The 14,897-nt window shown below is 43.8% G+C and overlaps 1 protein-coding gene and 1 long non-coding RNA gene across 3 annotated transcripts in view; one reads left to right on the forward strand and one right to left on the reverse strand.

Annotated features, from left to right (window-relative positions):
* The window catches only part of Camkmt (calmodulin-lysine N-methyltransferase), a 365,021-nt gene that overhangs the window by 275,700 nt on the left and 74,424 nt on the right, over nt 1–14,897 (forward strand). The gene's annotated exons all lie outside the window — the stretch shown is intronic.
* Nucleotides 11,618–14,897, reverse strand: part of LOC110312188 — a 9,319-nt gene continuing 6,039 nt past the window's right edge. Inside the window, exons 2-3 of the long non-coding RNA XR_002380033.2 lie at nt 13,080–13,287; nt 11,618–11,673 (exon numbers count right to left, since the gene is read on the reverse strand). This is a non-coding gene — a long non-coding RNA (uncharacterized LOC110312188). The remainder of the gene's footprint in view (nt 11,674–13,079; nt 13,288–14,897) is intronic.

Below are 14,897 nucleotides of genomic sequence, written 5' to 3' on the forward strand. Positions count from 1 at the left end.
TCCTGATGTATACTCCCTACTCTCACCTGAGCCCATATCTTGATGTATACTCCCTACTCTCACCTGAGCCCATATCCTGATGTATACTCCCTACTTTCACCTGAGCCAATATCCTGATGTATACTCCCTACTCTCTCTTCGAGAAATGCCAGAGGTTCAAGTCTAACACAGATAGTTTTGGTCCATTTGGAACTGAATTGTGTTCCATGTGAGAGGGAAGCGTCATTTCATTTTCCCACCAGAGTTTTCTGACGTAAAGATGCTGTCTTTTCTCCAGTGTGCATACCTAGATCCTTAATGAGATTGCTTTCCGCTCAGTCTTGGCCATGTTTCACACTGTCGATTAGCCTTCTACTAGAAACACGTCTTTCAAAATGTCCACGATATTTTTTATTTCTGGTTTTCTTCCTTTGTTACTTCCCCACCCGCTCTCTGCTCTTCTTTTTTTCTTCCTCTCCAGTAAGAGGAAGAAACCAATTTTATTGAATCTTTTATTGACAAAGTGTCTGCCAGTGTCTCTGTCACTCACTGTTGTGTTGTGTGAAGAGACACCACAGCCAAGGCAGCTCTTGGAATGTAATTGCAGTTTCAGAGGTTAGTTCATCTGGGAGGAGTAGGGTGGTGCAGGCAGGCATGGTGCTGGAGAAGAAGCTGAGAGCTTTGCATCCTGAACTGTTGTCAGTAGGCAGAGAGAGACAGAGACAGAGACAGAGACAGAGACAGAGACAGAGAAAGGGACAGATAGAGAGACAGAAATGGGGGCGGGGAGCAGCTAAGCCTGTCACAGGCTTCTGAAGCCTCAGAGCCCACCCCCAGTGACACACTTCTTCCAACAAGGCCACACCCCCTAGCCCTTGTAATCCTTTTAAACAGTTCCACTCCCTGGTGACCAAGCATTCAAATATGAGTGTATGGGGCCCGTTCCTATTCTAACCACCACACCAGGTGTTACCCTGAGTTTTCAAACATTGGCATGTTTTCTTCTCACATCAGCCCAAGGATATAAATATTGTTGTTGCCATTTAAAATTGTGTTGTTTAACTTTTAATTTTAACTATAGTATAAACACATACCAGAAAATGGCATTTCCATGCATTAGTCTGTTCATATCACCGGACAGCCTTCAGCACTGCTCACCTTCAGTAGCCTGAAGTTCTGCCCCCATTAAACAACAATTCCCGATTCCTGTCACCCCAGCCCCGAAAGCCGTCATTCTTCCTGTCTGTGTGGATTTGGCTGGCTAGGAATTCCATATAAGGAGAGTCTTATCGGCTGTCTTTCTAGGACTAGCTTGTTTCACTTGGCATAATGTCCTCAGGGTTCACTCATATTGTGCGTGCATCAACATGTGATGCATCCTCTAAGACTGAATACTATTGGGTCGCATGTATACACTATCGTGTATACCCCTTCGTCTATCAAATATACTCATTCTACAAATGGTGAGGCTGTGGCTTCAAGTCATGAAGGACTTCTGTAAGGACACAGTCTTCTAAATTCTACCTTTCCCTCCCTTATCCATACTTCTCTGCTTTCAGATTTTTAAGTATTATCCAAATAGGTATTTCTTACCTTTATAATCCTATGTAAAACTTTAGACCTGAACACAGTTCAGACTAGTTCCAGTGGATCCGACCATAACATTCCCCTCAGATCCCCTTGATCCACAAACAGGCTCATTGCTCTGACATGTCACTGAACCCTTACTTTCTGAGTTGGACTCCACTCTCTATATGCCTCAAGTTCAATAGGTCATGAAGCCTGTCAGTTATGGCTCCCTGATTCCTCTCTTGGATCCTCCATCCTAGGCTGACCCAGTTTAAGTGACCCTGAGATCAGGTAGTCAAAGACTTCAGGCTAGGTTCAAGGTTCTGCCTGCCCTGGGTAGGAGGGATGGGTGTCAGCTACTTTCCTGTCTCCTCCTCTGTAGGAGAGAGCCTAATATAAGGCAATTCTGGTCATTTTAGTAGATGCTAACTTTCTTCTTCTCTCTCTCTAGTTCCTGTCTCCCTACTTCCAGTGCGTTAGCCTTTTCCCTTCATACGGATTCCTTTTTCCCTCAGACTCTTTGCATCTTTAGGAAACAAGCCACTGTATATTACAGTGATTTTACTTTACAATGCTCTTGATCCTAAATGCTAATCAGAGGATACTGATTTTTGGTATTTGAGTTTGAGATTGCACTTGATTTAGAATTTCCAAAAGGACCTTGGAAGGGAACGCCACTATTTCACCTCTTTCCAAACTGCTGTTGAGCCAGAAAACAGGCAAAGCCGCATGATTTCAGCCACGGAGACACCTGGTAGAAATTGACTTCAGTTCCTGTGGTAAGGGCACGCTAGATCCTGGCAGCAGCCTACACTCCCGGGAGCTGTCCAGCACACATGTGGCATCAAAGTACACTTGACATTCCAAGTTCAGACTCTAAGCTAGCTTTGTTCTTTACCCAGCTGGTTTTTCGGGGACTCAGAAAACTGGTCAGCAGCCACAGAACCCAAACAGTCTTTAAGGGGATTGGAGAAGGCCCTCCATAACGACCGACACGGAGGTCACATTGCCTTGTGACAATGATCTGCCATGTCTTCTCACCCATGACATTTGGGAACTGGGGACAGCGTTGGCTACCCATCTCATGTTAGACATCCAGGCTCAGCTATGCACATGATGCCCTCAGCTTCCTGGGCTCTCCCTGAACTCGCTGCAGAGCATGCCTGGGATCACGTGACTGCCCTCTCAGCAGTGACCAGCAAGACCACTAATCAACACACTGCAATTTCCAGCTAATTCAGGCATGGCTACAGAGTGGCCAATCTGTCCAAACACTTGAGTTGGACTCATTACTCTTGACTCGTTCTTGAGCTGTGTAGTCACGTGAAGACCTGGTACTTTGGGGTGGCTTTTCTTTCCCACAGCAGGGCTCACTCGGTGAAAGCATATGATACCACTCAGTGGCTAACTTAGCTGGTATTTTGTGCCTGTTTCGCTTACCTCTCTGGCTAAAACTACAGTGCGGTTGCATTCATAATGTCTTCTGGGTGTTTTCTTCTGCTAGCCTACCTTCCCATCCCTTCTTAGCCTCGCTCTCACTGATCTGGAAAGTGACAGCCTCTGGCATTCTTGCACAAGGTTTCAAAAATGGCGAATCCTTCTGCTCACTTTTCTTCCCACATAAGTAGCTGTCTTGGCCTTAACAGCAACACTTGCCTCTTCATTGCCTCCTCGGCTTCATGGTGTTGATCCTGTTCTCTCTCTGTTTAGTAGAAAGGCCCCAGAAATGCACAGGCAGGCTTGTGATTGAGTGGGTGTGCTGCCAGAACCTTAACAGAATCCCCTTCCACTTCTGTGGGATTCTGTTGCCCCAAGCCAGTTTGAATGACCATCCATCCCAGTTTCCTGTAAGCTGACTTATTGCAGTAGGGACCAGGGGCTGAAGATGAGAGTACAGAGTCTGAAAGTTGAGCCCATGGATTCAGGGGAATGTGGTTAAATAAACTCATAAAGAATGTTGTACCTGGGGCTGGAGCGATGGCTCAACAGCTAAGAGCCTGTACTTCTCTGGCAGAGGACCAGGCTTCGGTTCACAGAAACCACATCGGGTGCCTCATAATTGCCTGTAACTCCAGTTACAAGGGATTAGATACTCCCATGCCCCTGTGGGTACCTGAACCCACGTCGTACACATAAACTCATGTAGGCACAAACACACAAACCTAAATTTAAAAAAAAAAAAACCTCTTCCTTTAAAAAGAATATTATAACCCCGTTCTTGGCTATTCTCTTTGCCCCTACCCCAGCAACTGGACATAGGAAGGTTAAGTTTTATAAACTTAAGTTAAGGTTTTGATATTCATCACAAGACAGTGACCACTGCCACATTTGCAGCCACCTCTGCCTTGGGTGTCACTCCTAAGGATTTGAGTCAGGGCAAGAATAATATGATAATAATTAAAGAATAACGCACTGCCCAAACCAAGGGCAGTGGTCTTTGGAGTTGTGAATGAAGGGCCATAACATGGTGACCACTTTGATTCCCAGCCACTGCTGGATGGGTTTATTAGTGAAAGGGTACATTATCCTCAGGGGAAAAGAAATGCCAACAGCGGTCTGCTCCAGGCACGGGAGTTCCTATTTAAGGAAAAGTAAATGCATGGCATGTACCATGTCAGGAAACTAATTTTAATGTTAACAATGAGTCGGCTATTCTTGCAGTCATGAGAAAATATTGCAGCCTTCATTGCCTTCCACAAATAAGTTGCTGGAGGTAAACGAGGACTGCTAGTTTGGTACCAATTTAGCACTACCTCTGCTCTATTATCAGCAACATGCACAGTTGGTGCACGGCAGAATACAAGCCGCTCTTGTCTGTGAATAAGCATCAGGCTGACTGTGCAGGACGATAATTGCTCTGCTGGCCCTTCCCCTGGCACCTCCTGATCTCTGCTAAGTGGTTAGTAAAACACACTTTTGAAGGAATGTCAAGCCCTTCTAGAAATTTGAAGGACTCAGTTCTCGATTGTTCTTTTTCTCAGGTTCAAGTTGGAAAAAGTTCACACATAAGCCGTTGCACCGCTGACACTAGCCCTGACTGGTGTCTTCAATCGTAGGGTGCCATTCCCATATGTACCAGGCATCCTTTAATCAGTCACGTTTCCTTTTGCATGCACTGTGACACTGGCTGGATGTGTTAGGATATCAAGTGTCTGGCTTCCAATGGAGGGCAAATTCACTAAAGTGAAAATAATTGTGATAGCTGCTTCACACACACCCCCCCCACCAACCCCAGTGCATGTAAACCTGACTTTTAAGTGTTTCGTAGATAATGGATTGTGTAAGGTCGAGACTAGGCGTGGCGGCCATGGCCATTACCCTCCCTTTTCATGGGAGGGTGCTCAGCAAAATGAGATTGTCACACTCGTTTTCTTTCTTCTTCTTCTCCTTTTTTAGAGGACAGCGACAGACAGTTAAAAGCCTCTTCATGTAAGGATGTTATTTCATGAAGACACCATCCCTGGATTATCCCCTTCACTTTAAACTTCTGCCAGCTTGTACAAAGAGATAAAACAAAATAGCCCTGGTCCCAGGGGTGGGGAAGTGCTGGCCAGCTCAGCCTGGGTCCGTGAGCTTTCGTTTTGATTAGTCACATGTGAGGAAAATTCACTTAGGCTGAGAGGTAGATTTAATACCAGTTATGCACACGCTGTTCCCATCATGGCCATTTTCGCGTGATGCCACTTCATTCCCTAAGAAGGAGGAAGGTAGACCGGTGGCCAGCCAGCAAAGGTGTCACAATGCATTAAGACCAGGACTCGCTGCAGGGGATAATGGTTCTGATTGCTGTTGACTCTTGTCCCCACCAACTGCCTCATGTAAAATAAGTGACATTTAAAAGACATCAAGATGTGAGAAGAGGCAAGGGAGAGTGGGAGGAAGGCAGAGGAGGGGAAAGCCTCCGCTCCTAAACTTACCTCGGGAATGCACCGTTTCTTTCCACCCTAAGTGGTCGGAAATGATAACTCGACATGCCACCGGTGACCTGCAGTAAGCTTTTAACTTCCTGTCTTGTGTTTTTAGAGAAAAATCCGTAAGATTGCTTCTGGGAACTGCTCCAACATGTTATCATTTATTTCCAATTTAATTTTTTTAAACTCTCATTCCTTTGCCCTTGCATATGGGTCTATTCATCTCTTTAAAAGCTTTAGGCTGGATCAAGTTAGGCAGTGGTAGACAACACGAGGCAGGCTACTTTCCGAAGGCCCATTTATGTCTATTTTTATAAAGAGAATCAAATTCTAGTTTACAGTAAGCATATGCTTCCGTTGACATCTGTTTCTACGACTTGGACGCTTTGTTTGCATAACAGTCGCCAATAAATGGCCTTGTTTTAAGTCTGCTCACTGAGTTGTATGTGGGAGGTTCAGCTGGGGATTTTTGTCACAGCTGATCCCCTACCGCTGATGGCTGATAGGAAAGGGGGAAAAATCCGAGAAGCCCAGGCCAGTCTATTACTGCAGATTTTAACATTCTCAATGAACCACTTATCCAGGGTGACTCGGCAACCAAATCCTCGTGTGCCCAGGCAAGGGAGGGGTGATCTTCAATGTGCTGAATTAAAGCTCACCAGCCTCTCTTTTTTTTGGGGGGGGGGTAGGGGCATGTTAATGGGAATGGGATGGAAGGAGCAAGAGCAAGATCCCTTTTCTAGCCAGTCAGATAACTCAGAGTACAATCAGTTGCAACCTTTTAATGGACGTCAGAAATGAAGCTTACTGGAAACTAGGAATGCCAGGGATTTGTGAAGCTGTACGTATCACCCTTTTGTGTGACGTCTTGATTTATGTGTGTGTATGTGTGCACACATGCGAATATGGGAGATAGAGCAACATTGGCTTCCTTCTGTTCATCTAATTCTGCTGTGTTTTAAAGCATATGTGATTCCCACATGCATGAGAAACAGGCACAACATTACAATATTTCAATGTGTGCACGTGACTGCCTTTAGCATTTGTTGTTACTGCTATTAAAGGAGTCACTACTCATGTGGAGTTGCCACAAATGCAAAGCTAGTCTGCAGTCTATAAATTTGCCCTTTCTTGCCCTGCCCCTGCAAAGCATGCCAGTTAGTTTTTAAAAAACAAAACAAAACAAAACCCAGAAAAGACAAAACAAAACAACAACAACAAACCACTAATGTCCAGAGATGGGATTGTCTGTGTGCCTTAGACAGTAACGCTGATTAATAGAGGGTGTCTTTGAATTCTCAGTTTCCCCTAAGTGAGATAGAACCATAATGTATTTGAAAATACAGTATTCACTGACTTAAACATATAAAACTTTTCCTCTGGTGTTCTTGTAAAATGTACAGCAGTCATCTATGGAAGGTGGAACGTTTCTCAGGGGGCATTTACATATCGACGCTTTGCAGCGGAGCCAACAGCAGCAGCATGCAGTGGGGGTACCCCATTTACTCTTATCCATTGCACCTACCCTCTTTTTCCCTTTAATTTTTATATATGGCAAAAAAAATTCATTGACAAGAGATTTTAGATGACAGGACTGTAATTTTAAACCCAATAGAAGAGGTGTAAGCAATTTGAGTTTAGCTGAAGCGTAATCCTAGGTTGTCAAGAAGAAACCCATTCTCCCCATGCTAATCAATCAGTGTATCACCAGCCAATCATCTCTTCAGCTTAGCATATATCCCAGGGTTTGATATATCTATTAACTGCCCATCATGCAGCTAGTCTCTGGATGATGAGATTCCCCTATCTTGGCATTTGGTGGCAGACTGAGCTATCACAGTCCCAGATAAATACCAAAGTGGAGATTTCAATCCTGTTCCTGAGAGCAGAGACAATCCAGAAATATTGAAAATATTCTTAGAAGAGAATACACAGAAAATTACATTGCTCAACACCATGGTGTGGGTGAAAATTGTATATATTACATGATTCTCCCTCCCTAGACACAACATTGTAAAAGAGAATTACTCTTTTATTATGTTTGGAATGCTGGTAATCAAAAGAATTGTTGGGAGCTGCTAGGAACTCTTAATTACAAGACAAATGACATGTAGATATTTGAATAAGTAAGACTAATGACCATGCAGAAGATATATTTCCGGAAAACAAACAGAGGCTCAATTACAGAAAGCAAGGCACACAATCATTGTAATTCCAGAGTCGGAATGCGTGCGACAGGGAGTGTCTCTATTTCTGAAGATTGTATGTTGTTTCCTGGCCTCAATTCAGAGATCCTGGTATTGCGTGAGCCGCAGCAGAGTTTATCTATAGCCACTTCCTCCAGCCATGCATCCAGGCATGGAAATAGAAACAGGAGCCAAAAATCACTTCAGCCAGTTGCTAAATATCTGTGACTGTGTAGAAATCGGGAAGAGGAACGCACGCGCCTCGACCTTTTCTTTAAACTCTAATTTTTACCTCCAAGGTTAAAAAAAAATGTCTTTGCAAGATGCAAACTCAAATCATAACATAATTCTTCCTTCTACATTTGCTTATGTTGCTTAGTCCTGAAAGAAAACAAAGGTGAACTATTTGGGTATTGAAGTTCTAGCTCCACCTCAACTACTAATTATCTGTTCTGTGTGCTGAATGAAGCCCCCTTCAGTTTTCAAGGCTTTGCTTCATAACCGGGGATTTCTCTGCAGCGCCCAAGAAAAGCAGTAAGCGATGATTCTCGTGAGATGCAAACAGTATCTCATATTCTTTCACAAGCTAGTTTTTCTTGTCAATAGTGCTGAAAATTTAGATTAGTGCTATGGAATTTGCTCAGCAAAAATCACCTCCATGCTATCTATCGGGCAGCAGAAATGGACGAGAAACACTTTCTAGCTGAAACATAACCCTCTCAGCTCAACGCCGCCATTGTTTCAATCATCGGTTCCGGGGTATGGGAATGATGGAGTTCATGATAACGTGAACTCTGCGGCTGGAGAGAGAAGGAAATCTGTTTTGTGTCCTGAGAAGTCTGGTGTGAGCCCATGGGGACCCTGATGACTTCTCTACGCTCAACAACTCAGCCCAGGCACTCTGACCTCAACTTGCAAACACTCGTGTGTCCTGGTGTGAAAGGCCGGTGGCAATATAAAAAACTCTAGAAATGTTGTCTCTCTCCCAACAGAAAGATAATTGTGGTATCAGTTCAGAACAAATGTTTGGTTTAAATGGTGTATTTTGAAGGCACTTCTCAAGGAGTTCCGATTCCTAAAGTAAGATGTATAGGCTAAGGTTACAAATTTGTTATAGCAGAGAGAAGTTGTCAAGAAAAAAATAGCCAGACAGAGGGTCGTATTCTCTTTCAAGCCACTTAAAAGACCCACTCTGAGACGCCTTCCAGACTCCTGTGATTAGAATCCTGCCTGCTTGTAGATAACAACAGATATGAGAGCCCGTGACATAGGTTCTATGGAATGAAGAAAAGGATTGACTTAAAGAAAGATGGCCTATTGAATGTGGAGTCTATTGCTAGCCTGGGAACCTGTGACCTTCCTGGCCCAGGGCAACCTTGCTTTCCAGAGCATCTATCCTGTCTTCTTGTGATAATTCTCCTTCCAGGTCTATGGCTCATGTGTCTAGGTTAAAAGGCCAGTGAACATGCATTGAGTGTAGTGACATCCATATAGAAGCTGGCCTGTGGCTGAACTCACAGGTAGCATCAGGACTCAAGTAAATACAACATAGGGAACTCAGCAAATTGGTCTTGCAGCAGGAGAGTAATTCAGTTTTCATTGTTACGAGTGACAGGGTTTAGAACTGTTTGCTGTTGTTCTGCATAAATACAACATGGCTGTCTAGATTGTGTAATCTGTCTCCAAGAATGAAACTCTGAGCTCTCTCCCTACAGAAAGCTTCGGTCCAAAGGCAGTGCAGACCAGAGAAACAGATCAAACATTTCTTTGTAAAACCTTGACTCAAAAGTTACTTTGTAAAACCTTGACTCAAAAGTTACTTTGTAAAACATTGGCTCAAAAGTTACTTTGTAAAACATTGGCTCAAAAGTTACTTTGTAAAACATTGACTGCGACAGCCACGATGTTTCTTCACAGTTCTTGCCTTTGGAGAGGAAAGCGGATGTTATAACTGGGATGGAGGTTATAGCGAAAGAGAAGACGACAGGAAGAGAGAGCTGGGAAGGACCAAGGGAAGGGAGAAGGCAGGGGGAAGGCAGGGTCTGGTTGGTCCCAGAGCTGTGACACCTGCTGCCCAGCCCTCGTCTGTATTCAGGTACGGAGAGGACGTGTACACCCAGACATCAGGCACCAATGAGAGCCTCTCCAAAGTCATCTTTCTACTCCTGGAGGTGACACGTTTAGTGGTAGCTAATGTGTGAATCTCAGCAGGACTCTGAAGCAGTGTGCCCAGCCACTGAGCAGTGGACAGAGCAGGGAGGAAGCCAGAGCAGAGAACAGAGGGTTAACAGTGAATGGTTTCTAAACACTCCAACAGAATGAAAAATGCTGGCCCCTGACTCCTTTGTGGATCTTAACTCATGCTGCCACAAGACTGGCAATAGGACCCACATCACACTGTGATGCGAAAGTATTAATTGAATAGAGCAATCCAAATTTCTATGTGAATAATGACTTAAATAATATTCAACCCCATTCAACAATGAAGTAGGAAACTAAGGTTCTGTTGGCTTCAGATTTTCTTTATGAGGTCAGTTTCCCACCACCACCACCATACCCTGAGATATATGCATGTTGAGTCCTGCTTTAACTCTTAACTTTTTAAAATTTTCTTTTTTGGTTAAGAGCAATTAAGGGAAGTGCAGGTAGAGATGCTAAGACTGCCCTTCGCCTCTCTGCAGAATCGACAGGATCGTAAGCCTTGTCTTTAAAACGAGCACTCGAGTCTGGACAGATCCGGAGACTTGAGAAGTAAGATGTCAACAGCAGTAGAAACTAGGAAAAAAACAGATACTCTCTATACCATTGTACGGTGTTTCCGTAAGAGACTTGAGAAGTAAGATGTCAACAGCAGTAGAAACTAGGAAAAAAACAGATACTCTCTATACCATTGTACGGTGTTTCAGTAAAGTTAAAGCTTATTTAAAACAGCAGCAACAACAACAGTACAACACATACACACACACACACACACACACTCACACACACACACACACACACACATGCACACACATACACACACACACACACACACACACAGAGAGAGAGAGAAAAGAACCAGCTTGTGGATGTGTTTTACAACTGACGTGTGACTCAGGAAGCTTTCTGCTCCCCACCTACAGGACGATTGTCTCAACGTGTGTGCAGATGTGTGCTTGTTTAAGTTGACATCTGGAGAAGCCGCTGGCTAACCTAACAGTGATGTTGACCATCGGACAGCTCACTTAGCCAGCATCCAATCAGAAAAGGGAGGTTTGAGAATTACCAGAGTTCTTGGGATGCCCTCAACCCTAAAATAAAATGATCTCTTAGTGTATGCCCTAAGGAAGGCTCACTGTTTTATGGTGCCAGTTGCTTCCAAGTTTGTGTTTTGTGTTAGACTTGCTCTACGGTGTGTTCATGCTCCGTAAGAGTATCTAATGGTTACTGTGAAATTAGAGGCTGTCCAAACAAAAGTTAAAATCCTAAAACTTTCTCCCCAAAGTGTGGTAATTCCTGGCTAGCCTAGTAAACAGTCTGACATGTGTTTCAACATAATTCAATTTTTTTCAATCAGATTCATCGTTTCTTAAAGGGATGTCTAATGAAGTGTGTGACTGTATAATAGAGGAGACAGCATCTGATTTTTAATTTTTATGTTAAATAGCTTCCACTGTGTTGCATGCCCATTTGAATTCTCTCAAATAAAAGGCGAATGTTAAAATATGCATCTGTGCCTGCAACCTTGATCTACTCAAATTTTGTGTTAATGTTTTGTCCTAAAGAGTCTTGAGAAGGAGCTGTGGGCTCAGTACCTACCTAGCCCAATGATGATTGTATGTGTATGGTGTGTGTGTGTGTGTAGTACATAGTCATCTGATTGAATCAATGAATAAACTCATACTCAAATGAATTACTTCCACTTTCCGAAGACCCGGATAACTGACTTTCAGTCTGCTCTCTTCACACCCCTTGTCTCAGGATGTCCTGACAGTTTAGGTCCGTTTCTTATCATTGCTATCATTCAGCTACACGTACACCTTTCAAATCTGGGGAAAGTATTTAAAAGGAAGAGAAATTGTTCATGTTTCAAAACCTATTATAATGCATTTTCAAATATGTCAGACACATCTTTGTTAAAATTAAACCAGGGATTGGTTTTGAGCGAATAGCCCTATATCCTTACAGGCGCTGTGGATGGATGCATCTAAGCTGCTTATTATATTGATGGGTTTTGCTGCTCTGCAGCAAATGAAAACAGGCAGCTGCTTCCTCCATCAAAGCAAAAAGGCAGCCTGAGTTTTTATTAGCCGAGTGTTCATTTCTTCTATTGCCAAAATTCTTACACAAAACAAAAGAGCAGTTTTAGCATATTATTGCTTAACTAGACATGAACAACTGACAGCAAGCGATAAGCCTGTCTGCTTTTCACAACTGGTAATCATTTTTGGAATAGATGTTTTAATATAGTTGAATATAAATTTTGTAATTTACATCTACAATGGTACGTAAATTTATAGATCTAGTTTGTTGCAGGAGAAGGAGGGCTATAATCACAAAGCGCTCTTCCTGGTCTTGTTTAATTTTTAATGACTATTTGAAAACTGGGGAAGGAAAAATGAAATCAAATTCATTTCTCAAAAAAAAAAAGTGTTAAAGACAATCATGCAAGTTGGTTGGAGACATTTGTGGAAGTCCCTGGCTGAGCGAGACTGCTGTGTTTACAGCCAGGACGTGCTTAGCACTACATTTCTGCATTAGTTGGTGGTGAGAAACCCAAGTTGGTCCAGCAGCAGAATTTCTGAGGAGCCGATCATCATGTTCCCTTCATATCAATGAATAATGATAAGTGGAGAGGCAGGGAGGACAGAGCCCTGGCTAGCTACACAGCTGGTGTGCTCAGCTAGTCTCACATATACTGTTTACACCCCCCTTCCTCTCCCATTCCCATCCCTCCCACCTTTTTCAATATGAACATCACAGATGCACTTTCAAATGAAATAGCAAAGAAGGCTTTGTTTAAAGCGGGTTTATCCTGAGCATCAGTGAGATGTGGTCTTATTTATCAAACCAATTTGCCAAGTGGTGTATCAGGTTTTTCAAAGTTGCTAATACCCATTTCTTTTATGAGAAGGGGAGACCTGGGCTCAGTTGGCAGAGGGCTTGCTCAGCATGCATGAAACACTTGGTCTGCTCCCCAGCATCAATATAAACAGGTCTGTGGAGGTTGGAGAAGCAGAAATTCAAGAGCAACCTCAGCTACACTTGTTCAAGGCAGCCTGGGCTACATGAGACCCTATGTCAAAAAGAGATCGTGGAGAGTCACTCGTCTTTCTTCCCGATTCTCTACCAAGAAACCATTCTTTCCCCAAGGCCGTTAGTGGGGCAGGGGCGGGGGTGGGGGTGGGGGTGGGGGGCTTGGAGCAAGGCAGTGTTGATATACGAAGATGTTCACCTTTCACACAGCATGCTTAAAGAAAGTTGTGTTGCACTGCGAGGCCCGGGCCTAGGGCTGGTTTGTGGATGTTGGTGAGTTTTTCATGAACAGCGCGTCCGTACCTCCTGGTATGGTTTTCTCTCCTGGAAGGTTTGCATAAGTGTGTAGAGCAGCCACTCTGGATCATGCAGCTTTTCCCGTCTTTGGAATGGAGTCACAGTGTTGCCTGTAAGGAAGATAAAGCGAGACTCTGGGATAGGGGTCGGCTCTAGGAGCGGGGCGTAGACCATCAGTGAGCGCAGGAAGGAAGTCCACTCCCTCCTTAATGTTTGGGGCTTTCCATGGTATGCCCATGTAGGCAAAGTGACTCGGAAGTCAAAATAAGAACAACAATTATGACCAGCACTTGCTGCTCTGTTCTTTCTACCTCATTTGTTTCTCTTTTATGTCTTTTCAAGGGAAATAAGATGACTCTGTCCAAAGGAGAGGGCCTGTTGGTTGTGTCCCCAAGCTCTCTTGGCCCAGCAGGGCTTTGGGGAAGCTGGCAGTAGAAGCCCTGTTTCTCCTTTCTTTATTGCAGAAGGGATGCGGTATTTCTGGGGCAACCCAGGTCCTCCTTCCATCTTCTCTCCTGCTAGGAATTCTTTTGTCTCCTTTTCTAGGGTCCATTTTTTCCTAGAAAGGATTCTCCTGATAGCCTCTAGCCAGGTGAAATGGAGCTGTTCTCCTTGGGGGTGGAGGGATGGAGGGGTGGAGGGGTGGAGGGGTAGGCACCTCTCATGGTGGGGGGGGCTCCCCTCTGTTTATCTTTTCTGACCAAAGGGGATTCTTGTTACTTCACCAAGGAGGAGACCTCCTTGATGAAAACATCCCAGAGGGCTTTGCTGAGTTTGGGAGAAGGTTTCACTTTGAGAGGGGGTTCTGTTTTAACATGTTCCATTCTCTAGATCAAAATACCACTTTTGCAGCCCATAAAGATACACTGTCATCATTTGTCACTTTAAAAATTAACTGAGAAAAAAAACTTTCACAACTAGTATATGTGGCTGTTCATCTCTGAAGCTGGGAAATTTAATTAACTAAAGCACTTCTAACTCAATTAAAACTGACACGTATTAAAGATTTAACTTACAGGACCGTTTAAATCCATCTAAAAGATTTCCCAGTAGAGGTTTACATTTGAGTGCTGGTACAAATAAAATATTGTAACCAATCTTATTCTGTAAGATGTCACAGGCTGGGGCCCACTGGCAGTCTTTGAAGCTTTTATCTGGGAATGTGCACAAATATAATACCTACATCCTGGGGCACAGCCTTAGTCCATTCAACTCTTCCATTTTATTCTTGAAGTTAGAACCCAAATATGATTTGTCTAGAGTCCTAAAATTAGTCATTGACATCCCTGAGAACTAGACATGTGTGACCCCTCATTCTAGGGCCAGCCACTGTTCAAAGGAGTAGCACATAGGGTGGTCTTCCACCGTGGGAGAGTATGGCCTCAAATCCCAGCCAGATCACATGAGCTCATTCACCATTTACTCCACTGTGCCCTTTTCTATTGTAATGATAGTCCATGTCTTAGGAAGAAGCAAGATAACCCATACAAAGTGCACAGCCCACAATTTGGCAGGTAGGAGACGCTCAATGAATGCTGCATCTACTCCAGTAGTAAACATGGTAGTAACAGTAATGGCCAGCATGGGTTGAGTGCTTACTGAGTGACAGTAATGGCCAACACAGATTGAGTGCTTACTGAGTAACAGTAATGGCCAGCATGGGTTGAGTGCTTACTGAGTAACAGTAATGGCCAGCACAGGTTGAGTGCTTACTGAGTAA

The sequence above is a fragment of the Mus caroli genome, chromosome 17 (genome assembly GCF_900094665.2).
Source record: "Mus caroli chromosome 17, CAROLI_EIJ_v1.1, whole genome shotgun sequence".
NCBI lineage: Eukaryota > Metazoa > Chordata > Mammalia > Rodentia > Muridae > Mus > Mus caroli.